The 11,308-nt window shown below is 38.2% G+C and overlaps 1 long non-coding RNA gene across 1 annotated transcript; it reads left to right on the top strand.

Moving 5' to 3' along the window:
• Nucleotides 1–788: 788 nt before the first annotated feature.
• LOC140327678 (uncharacterized) lies at nt 789–3,720 on the top strand. Its single transcript, XR_011920073.1, has 3 exons — nt 789–904; nt 2,347–2,467; nt 3,258–3,720. It is a non-coding gene; the product is annotated as an uncharacterized lncRNA (long non-coding RNA).
• The last annotated feature ends 7,588 nt before the right edge of the window (nt 3,721–11,308 follow it).

Below are 11,308 nucleotides of genomic sequence, written 5' to 3'. Positions count from 1 at the left end.
TCCTTGCCTTCCAAGACCCCAACCGCTAAATGAAACAAACTTTCAATTTATAACCATAATAGAAGGGGTGGGTGGGAAACTTTTTTTTCCAAAAGAGTGCCTCTCACTTATGTCCTGCCCCTTTAAACTTGTCCTATTCATAATCCCCTCCTACCCCACACTCCATACTAGCCCATCCCCCTCTAGCATTACTACATTTCATTAACCCCTTAACACCCTGGGCTAGGCCTAGCACCCCTGTCATGTAGGCCCTGTGCCTAATTTCTTACAGCTACAGGCCTCTCTTGAACATTTTATTGGACTTTTATAGCAATATTAGTCTGACAACGAATGTCTTGCAACCAATTCGATTTTAAATAATTGGAATTAGCTCAGTGGGGGTAATATTAGGAATGTTGTAATGAGTAAATATAAAAGTGAAATTTTATCAAATAATGAAGTATGGTTGTGCAAAGCATGGCTGTTCATTATTCAGTGAAATATGTACAAACTGTGTACATTAGGTGTGCAATATGTATTAAAAGTGCCAAAGTATGGATTTTCTTTAAAAGCAAAGTACAGTTTGGTATACCAAGCAAAATAAATGTTAGTTTAAATTTGTGTTGGCAGCAGCCGTTATGCTTAGTCAGTTAATGTCCTGTGTAGAGGAAAAGATGTTAGGAAAAAAAATAATTTTATTTTTTACTTTCATTGCGCCTACACAGTGTCTTACCGCTTTGTTTATATAGCAAATAGAGGCTTATCTCCTTATATCTGTATAATTTTCTCAATTTTCCTTACAGCAGACAGTTAAAAGTGGCTTCTGGACTGAGCAGGCAAAGGAGCAGCTAATCAGCTTTACAAGGTTCATTGCTATGGAAAATCTATAGGAGCAGAATTTAAATGTCTACTAACACAGTCACAGGTGTTAGAATTTTTTATATACATTTTTTCTATAAAGATTTACAATTGTACAAAGGAGTTGTCCATACCTTTTTTCAGTATAAAATTTAGTACATAGTGAGATGAGGTTATCATAAGAGCTTGGCTAGCAGACCAGTAACAAAGTTTCAGTTTAAAGCATCACTAAACTTTTCTTTACTTTCTACTTCAAGATCATCTTGATTCTCTTTCTGTTTCATTGTCATTATCATCCTGTGATGTCCTGTATCTGTCTGTCATTTGCAACCCCTTTTTAATGTACAGCGCTGAGTAATATGTTGGCGCTATATAAATACTGGTAAATGATAATTTTTGCCTGGGCTGGAATGACAAAACTCCAGCTCATGTGGAAGGGAGTTCATTCATTCCTGCCAACCACATGCTATGTATAGTATGTATAATCTACAGAAGACTGTGAAAAGGCAGATAAGTTTGTTTTAATGAAAAACAAACATAGCAGTACCTAATAAATATACCTTGTAGATTCTGGTGGGATATTTATTATTTTGATATTTTAAAGAATATTAGTAGCCCTGTTGAAGGTTATTGCAGTAGACGTTATTTACCAAAATAGATTTTGGCCTTAGCATCAGTTAGATTCCAGCTGAAACAAGTTAATATATACATGTTAGGAGACGCTCTTCTGGCGACAATCCCTGGCAATGTCCTATTGCAATAGAGCACACCCGGCCTATTCCCTCTGGCTGCGGCCCTTACAGCAGCAGAAGATTGCTAGGAATTAGTGCTCTGCAGCTTGCGGCATTCTTGTTTCCTTTTAGCTGGGTTTTCTCTTTTGGCATCCCCTACACTGAGACTGCACAGCTGAGGAGATTTGGAGCTGTTCTGCTGAGTGGGGGAGTAGAATAGTCCCTGATCAATTCCATGCTGCCAATGTCTGCTGGGTCCTTATAGCCCCTCCGCACTCAGATTCCAGTGCCTGTTGTAGCGTTTAGCAGGGCTCATCTCTGCTGGAGTGTTTTTCGTGTGATTTTCTGTTGCATTTTCCCTGACTCCTAGTTTGTACTCCTTTGACCTTTGACTGTGACCCGACTCTGCTTGTGCCTAATACCTCGTTACCTAGTTTGGTGGACTGATCACCTTTGTATAACTTTGGCTTTGTACTCTGGATTGCCTGGATTGGTGGTTCTTGTACTACTTTATCTGTGGGCTCCTGATCCTCTGCCAGCCCATCCCCAGGCACCATCGTTTGCACCATGTGCTGGGAGATGCAACCAGCCTCTCCAAGCTGAGCGGGGGCTTACTAATGGTGAAGACTGCAGCATTAGGTGGGGGGACCGGGGTCTGGTGATAACTGGTGCTGACCAGGGCCTTACAATACATATATATAACAGCTGCCTAATTGGTTGGTGTTGTATCTAATTCTTCATAACGCCAGTGTACAGGTAAATGTTTTTATTTCCCCAGCATGATGGAGGCCCCCAGCCTGCAGTACACCAAGTCCCTCTTGTACTGCAAGAAGAAAGCTCGCCTAGAGTACATGCGTCTTCTACAGCTAAAAGGAATGCAAGCAAATTCTGCAGCTGGGGTGAGCGATACTATAAAATATTTTATTGATCACATAGGCTTTTATCAGTATAAAACGTGCAAAATAAACTGGTCTCTTATGAAAATTTTAGCTTATTAAATTTACATAGGTGGTAATACTGCTTTTCAACACTTCTATCCACTGTTTATCATCTGCACTTAACATAAATATATGGAAATGAAATATATAGGAAATGTACTGTGAGAGAGAAGTGGGTTTACAACTGACTATGGAATTACTTACCATCACAACTTAAGATTGTCTTGAAATTGTGCTTCACATGTAATGATTTTTCTAAAGTATTATTATTTTTCTGAAAAGAACAATACTTCATGATTATACGGGAAGAATGGGACCAGAAAGGGTTAAGATGTAATGTGATAGTAATGAGTTCTTACGTGATTGATGATCAGATAAGGAAAATCCATTAGTGAGAGATGGAGGTCATTCCATTGATTTTGGTTGGTGAGATTAGTTGTCCCCCCTTTTCTATTTCTAATTAATTTTACAGTAGGAAGGGGAGTGGTTAGTGAAAGAATTGTCATGGCAGCTTGCCAGGGGTATTGTGGAATATTTTGAGTCCTTTAAAGCAGACCTATCACCAAAATGTTTACTTTATGTAAAAGGGTAGATAACTAGTGTTGCTGTTCAAATTCAGATTGACCCGACCTGAAAAACACGGAATTCGATGGTGCAAATTTGTGTGTAAAAAAATGTGTTAAAAAAATTAATGTTAAAGTAATTTATTGAATGTGTGTGATCCGTGTAACTAACTTTTACTTTTTTACAGGTTATCCCACAATGACAGGATGATGCCGTGGCTGCATTCATTGAGAACAGTACGTTAACTAACCTCTAGTGCCGGGGATCTTCTCAATGAATTGATTGCTCTTGCAGTTCCTTACAGTCCTGAAAAATAACCGGAATTTTCCCACAATTGACTTTAATGGTGTTCGAATTCGACATTCTATCACCTGAACAATATCCCCTATTCGATCAAATAGTTGTCGAATCGAATCGACCCACTGCAGGACGAGGCCACATGTGGAGAGATTTATAGCAGATACAGTTCCGCTATAAATCAAGGGCTCAACTGGGGGTACAGTGCTGCTCCTTTGGCTAATTGTTGGCCATTCTACCTGGGGCCCATTCCCCTGGAGAAGTACATGTTATTAAACTGGCTTTTAGTTGGTGTGGTGCAGTTGGGTGCAGGAATAGATCATTAATTAAATAAATTACATTTTTGTGCATCAGGTTTTGTCTATCGTTATTGCTATCAGCATTGCAGCATCAGAAAGTCCCTTTGCTTACGGCTTTCACTACTATAAAACAAAAATAGATGATACTCTGACATCCACGTACCTCAGGACTCCCTTGTAATACCCATAGCATGTTAATGAATCAAGAAATCATTTTATAATTCAAATATTTGCTCTACAATAGCCTACCATTCTATAACGGCCAAATTTCTACTTACAGTACATGTACCTACAGTACATCTTATTACTCAGAATGGTAATGAGGGCTCAGTAAGCAAAGTCTTTGGTGAGGACATCCATACTGTTCAATATGCAGTAAGTAAAGTTGAAATGTGAATATTAGTCACTGAGTCACTATTACAGTCCATTAGTCACTATTACAGGCCTTGTACGTGGAGAATTTGACAAAGGCAAAGATCGGACAAACCTTTTAAATGAAGAATGGGAGAAACTAAAAGTGCAACCGGTTCAGATGATGACGCCTTCAAGTGGGCACCTATTTCTAAAAAAGGTTTTGGTTTTGGGCTACATTTCCTAAATGTTTCTTTTAAGGGGGTATATATCTTTATCTTTTGAAGCTGATCCCCATAGACAGATGTAAAGGCACAAATTAATGCAACTCAGTCTTAAAGCTAAATAAAATAATTAATACTAAAGACAGCAACAATGAAGATCTAAAACCCCCCACCATGAACCAGTTTAACTGTTGTAATTTGAAGAGCATACTGATAGGAGAATAGTTCAGAGGTCTAAGGAGAACATAAAAAAAACTTTACTTTCTTCAATTTCTTCAAACTCATTTGCTATTTGCTATTATAAATTTTGAATTCTGAACCAGATCCATTTTAGGTTCACTTCACTGATGAAAGTGTATCCTCTCCAGCCTTGGAAAGCTTCATTAAGCTTCATGTAGAGGATGACATTAATGCATGTGACCTCAGCCCAGAGAAGTTTACAGAGGAGGCTTCAGGCAAAGCTTAAGGGAGCAAGGTAGTAAATCTGCTTCTTGTTTTACCCCTAGTCCTAAACAAGCAAGTATTTTCTTTATTTTTCCTGAAGTTAAGCATTTACTATTCCCTATTAAATAAGTCATTTTATAAAAATTTCCATCCATCTTTAAATTGGAGTTTTGTTTCACAAACTGCTTACCACTCTAACCTTCATTGCATTGCTTAAAAATTCTGCTCAGTATCTGTTTTAGTTTTCTGTGGACCTGGGGTCAGGAATGTATATTAAAATCTTCAGTATAATTTAAAGAAAAATATCATTTTCTGTTAACTGTTTGGAGTTTGGCAGAATCTAGCAGATGTTGAAGAGAACCTGTCATCCCTTAATTTCAATAGCAATCATCCTATAGAAATATTTGTGCATTTAACATATAAAAATGTGTTTTTTAATGTGTAAAACCTCCTTTGTGTGCACATCTAAAAGCCTGAGACTGCTGTTGGGCACCACAATGTGTTTGCATTCCTGTAATGTCAGCAAGCCCTAAAGAGGAACTAAACTCAAAAGTCACCCAAAACAAAAAAAATACACTTACCTTCAATCCCGCTAAGCAGTCAATCGGTCTAGAGGTCTCTTCCATCGGGTCCGGCGTCGTCCAGGCAATCGTCTTTAGGATGGTGCTTTGGGGGCCGCTATCTTCTCCTCTTCTTCCGGGTTCTTCTATCTTTGTCACCCGACCCAGGCACAGGATCGGGTGACGTGGATGGGGAAAAACTAAAGGTATCCCCGAAGGCCCTGTACTACCATTCATTGGTGATAGGGAATTTAAAAATTTAAAATAAAAGGGTCCTGCACTTAAAAAAATGAACAAACAGAATTTTTACTTTACATAAAAGGGTTGTCTACCCTTTTTTGTAAAGTGAAAATTCTGAGTTAAGGTACGCTTTAAGCTTCACTCTGAGTGCCCCTGTGAGGGTATTTTTTATTATTATTATTTTTGCTGTCTGCACCCTTCTAGTAAGATGTTGATCATTTTCTATCTTAGTGACAAATCTTAATGACCGATGACCGGTGGTAAATCTGCACCATGGTGATGGCAATCTAGGCTAGATCCCTTTGAAAGGGGATTAAACAGATTTCTGGAGGTAAAGTTCATCACGGTTACTAGCCCTGATGGATTTGTGCTACCTCCATATTATAGATGTGGGCCACTTTGAGATACAGGAACTGGACTAGATGGGGTATTGGCCTGATCCAGTGGGCTGTTCTAATCAGGTTATCAGTTTTATCAGGTTATGAGTCTTATCAAGTTGGTGCTCATTGCTGGTATCGGGTTATAGATTGGTTCTGTCACAGAGAGCGATTGCTGTACATTGCATGAATGACATCCACACTTATGGACATCTGTTCTGTGCGTCCAGTACACGAAAGGTTACAATGTCATTGCATATCAGCAGGTTGCGCTTACCTGACATGACATGACCTTTTCAATAAAAAGTTGTTTGTATCATTGAAAGCCCTGTTATTGTGTTTTTCTTTTAGGGCAAAATATGTTAATGTATGAGTTGTTTTTTCTAAACTAAAACCTCAGTATTCAGGTTAAATTGCCATGTTGGCACTTTGTGATAAATAAGTGGATTTTGGTTTGCAGTTTGGGCACTCGATCTCTAAAAGGTTCGCCATCACTGGCCTAGTCAGTATTCTGACCTTTAAGTGGAACTAAACTCAACACACGAAATGTCACCAGAAGGAAAAGTTTCTTTTGGTTGGAGAGACATTCAAAAATCCAAAAAATGTTCCCTCTACTCTTGGTGTCTATTTGTGTGTTGCTTACATGGCACAACGCATGCACCTTGCAGTGTAGAGCTCGGTTCTATTACCGGCATGCACAGGACTGACAACATCAGTGGCTGAAGAGGTTCACAGTGGACCTGGAAGAGATGGCAATGGAGATGGCAATGAAGATGGCAGCTTTGAGGGATGCAGTGGTGACATCTTGGACCTGTTATCAATACAGTGCGTTAAGAAAAAGGTCGGTGTGTAACATAATAAGTCTGCTGTGGATATTCTGCTGTCACCAATGGCAAAATCCTAACCACTAAAGAGTTTAATTCCTCTATAAATCTATCAATGGAATAAAGAGAGAGAAAATGCTGATAATATTTCATAAAACAAAATAGACTGAGCCCTAAGTAATATAGCAGAAAGCCTCACAGAGAACTTTCTCAATACAGCAGGATGTCTGTAGATCTTTGCTGCATGCATACCAAAGCCCCAATCTATATAAATTTTGTAGAAACGTGTACATAGTACAGCAAAGTGTAATGAAGAACCAATAGTGATAACCACTTTCTGTTTTATATATATATATATATATATATAATGTTCCTGAAATATCATTTAGCATGTAATGTCATTTCAAATGAAATCGTCAAACTTTTTAAAATATTCAGCTTTCCATAAAATAATATCTGGTGATCCTGCAACAATTGTCTTTGTTGAGACACTTTCTGTTACTGTGTGACAATGCTCCGGTCTCCGCACTGTTTTTTAATGAGTGATCACTCTGACACACGCTTTCCTAATAAAGACTACAAGTGGTCACACTGATACACATTTTATCCACTGTTACAACAATTATTAAGCTCACCCTGACAAATAAAGTGCAGAAATTGCTGAACTGCTTGCATGGAAAAATAATGTTGCCACAAACAACATTCAGTTAGGGTTTACATCTATTTATTCTGATACTATGTTTTACAAAATTTTATCCAAGTATTTTCAACATAATATAAGTATTTGGCTAATGCATTATTTGTTATACAGAGCCTCCTACATCAAAAGTGTCTGAAGGAAACCTTTTCGTGTTGCCTTTGACAAATATCAACTGTCAGCATTGGTCAGTAACAAAAGAATCTAATTAGCTGTTTTGAAGAATACGATGCCCACTCCCGAAAAAAGTGAGAGCACGGCCCACTACACCCCTGACAATATACATAGAGGTGGTTTTAGTCTGACTACATAAAACCTCTATTGAACACAATGGCCCTGTGTGTACAGCGTACAAGGCTCATAAGATTGTTTCTTTGTCACTGAAAACAATCACAAACGATTGTTTCAGTTTACAATCATCTGACGTCCATATGATGTCTGTATGGGGCTTAAGGGAGAAACTCGGAGGACTATTTAGTCTACTTGAGAAAACCCAGACAGGACTGAATTTATGACATGGTATAGTTTTTTAACAGATTAGCAAAAGACGTAATGGCATACTTATTTTAACATTTTTAATAGAAGTTTATTTAGGGTTTGCATAAAGTTAGCCTGGCACCAAAGGGAAAAGCAGCTTAAGAGTTTTGGCAGCATTTGGTATATATGTATATGTATTTTATGTAAAACATTTAAATGTAATATATATATATATATATATATATATATATATATATATATAGTGTATAAACACACATAACACACCAAAAAACTTTTCCTATTTTTACTATCCTGTATTTTGCCCACAAGGTGGCGCTACAAGAGAACAAATTGCTGTGATTATCACACTGCACAAATCCCAGTGTACTAGAACATAGGGTTTAAATGAGTTTATTAATTCTTGTTTCACATTCAGTATATTTTTGCTCAATTTACATGCTGTGTTGATTTGGAAAAAAAAAGTAAACTAAATTTTACAGTTTGGAAAGTGAGGAAATTGGGGCATCTGGAATTTTTATTGCAATTACCATTGCTTACCCGTTCCTAGAACTCCTTTTGTGAGGTTGTTGTTGCGTTGGAACAATTATGCAGACTTTAACATGAGATCAAAGAATACATAAACATGAGTTAGCTTTGTTAAAAAACCCCAATGATATCCTCATTGCCCTCCTCCAGCATTGACAGTTACCTACCCTACATAGGCCCTTTAAAACCTCCATTGCTTTCGTCTCCACCTCTTCATCTGCATCAAACTTCTGTCTTTAACCATTGGGTGACAACTGATAACACAAGTCATGTGCATGTGCGCTTACACGATCCTGGCACCAGCCTTCATTTTTTCCACATCAATATGAGAATATCAACCTAGACCAGAGATCACCAACCAGTGGTTCACAGACAAATTTTGGTGGTCTGCACCTCTGGCAGGGTCAGGAGAATGACCCCACTTGGGGGGGAGGTGCACCACCCAGAGTTGCGGACCATGTTCCCGGTACGGATAGCAGGCTCAGGGCGGTGGGTGGGTTGTGTCTTTGGACAAGTGTGAGCCTGCAATGGGAGAGTGTGCAGGTTCTTGCATCATGACGTCACTATGGGGGAAGTTTCTTCCCCTTTGAGTGACACAAGGCTCACTACGCATGCGCGGTCCTGAGCCGATAAATTTAGTGGTCCGTGGGTCCGAAAGGTTGGGGACCATTGATCTAGACTATACACTACTCATTACCTGCAAGCTAGGAGAAAAGAGAAGACATGCAAAGTTTTTTCTTAATACAATATGAGTGGCCTTCCTGGGTGGATTGGGTTATCTAGACATTTGGGCTCACCATTTTTTTATCATTGGGGTAAAGTTAGGGTTCTTAGAATTTTCAATGTAGTCAAATTCATTCCTACAAACAAGAGTTACTCACTGTTAGGAATGAGCCAATTTTAGTATAGTTGACTTTGCTGCTTAAATCCAATTTTTGTGAAAATAAAACAAATTTTTACAGATTTGCAAATTTACCTTGCTGAATTTAGAAGTCAATTAATTCCTGTATTGTCACCAAAATTGCTGAAGCAGGAAGACTTAATTGAACATGTCCCTGGATAAATATTAAGTCTGCAGTTTTTCATTAAATCAAGGTACAGTCCCTTAAACACTTCTAAAATGCATTACAGAGCCACTAAGCACAGTGTTGTGACAGAAATTGTGAGTGATGTCAGTCCCATGGGAACATAACCCATATAAAAATCAGTTTTTTCATAAAAAATGATTTCTCTGTCTAAGTTTATAGAAAACTTTCCACTGGTAGCATATTCCCATATGTCTTCTGACACCCCCAGCAATTTTGGTAACAATACTATGTTTAGTGGCTGTGCAATTAAATTATTTAAAAATTCCTTGCCCATCTATTTGGGCATTTTTTTATTCTTTTAAAGATAAGTTTATTCTTCATTTGGTTTCTAGTCCATTCATAATAAATCTAAGGTACATTTTGCAACCTGATGGCCAATAATCTTCCTGCATCCAAAGGAAAAAAAGGCTGAAAAGGTTAAAATGAATTTTTTGCTGAAATAACTTTCACAATTTGACCAAATGTTAAGAAACTAAGGAAACAATGGGAAAACCTATGGACATTGAAGGCAGCAATGCTTTAAGCTGATCCTCCCTGCGGCCTGCATCATACCTAAGAAATTGGATAAAATCCCATTCCTCTATTCACAGACATTCTTTGCAGTCCAGGTCGTCATGTTGCTCAACACTAATCCCTGTTGGGAAGACCCGGGGATCACTGAAATCATTGTAAAAATGTCATTTTAAAATTAGCAATGTCAGGATCTCGTATATCAGTTATGTGTCACCCGATGGAAATTAGAGCCTGGCTATGTTTAAACAGCTGCTAAAACCATAAGGGAGCTGGGCCAAAGACCTTGATTCCGGCAATGGACTTTACTTTTGCTCTTATGCAATAAAGTCATGCTACCTTTTTTTTTACAGTGTATGCATTTATATGTAAGAGGCAATTTGTACTCGAATATTGCTAGTAATGCAAAATTCATTCCAGGGAGCTGATGCAATTACTACATTGCAACTTTTAGGAGCACGCCAATCGCATGCCAATCATTGTCTGGCACTCTTGCCTTTGTAGCACTGGGGTGCCCAGATGGAATCCCAGCATGGAGTCTTTATGTTCTTCTCATGCTTCTGTGGGTTTCCTCCAAGCACTATGGTTTCCAGGATTGACTTGGAAACAAGGGTTGATTGAATCAAGTTTTGGGACTGCAATAGAGTGCAACTTACAAAGCAGGATAAGTCTCCAAGATCCATATCAACTGGACTGCTCAAAGCGTATATAACAAATGAAATATATTGTAGCTTACTAGTTGTGGTGAAAGCACTTTAGTTTTTTTACTCCTGGGGACCAACAACAAAACTGTCTTAAGGTAACAATGCTCTCTTACTGTACTGTATGTAAAGTGGCACAGCATTATCACCCTAAGATGGACCTATAGAACAGCTACTTCTTATCCACAACATGATGAGTGGTATGTAGTCTACTGGAGTGATCATCCCATAGGTGAAATCCCATGGAACAACAGAGACAAACCAGTGGTGCTGATCAGAAAACGATATCTCACAAGATTGGCCACAAATAGTCTTGGTTGACCTGGGCTCTATATTTTGCTATCATATCTTGTTGTCTTCCAGGTCGGATCAATATCCATAATTCTGATATTTATACTTTGCCAGAGTTAGTGAGCAATGATAATAGTTGAGCCATTTATCTGAATGGATAGTGAATTTTTTTGATCTGGAAGTAGGATTTACAGCTCTTAGTTGTCACCTTTCTTGTGAGCAGATTTTATATTGTTCTCAATAAATATAAATGGCAGTTATCACCGGTGTTATATTTACCAGGCCAAGAAGTCCATTGTAAGAATTTACCTA

The sequence above is a fragment of the Pyxicephalus adspersus genome, chromosome 3, assembly GCF_032062135.1.
Source record: "Pyxicephalus adspersus chromosome 3, UCB_Pads_2.0, whole genome shotgun sequence".
Classification (NCBI taxonomy): Eukaryota; Metazoa; Chordata; class Amphibia; order Anura; family Pyxicephalidae; genus Pyxicephalus; species Pyxicephalus adspersus.
This window is presented reverse-complemented; position numbering and strand designations above follow the sequence as displayed.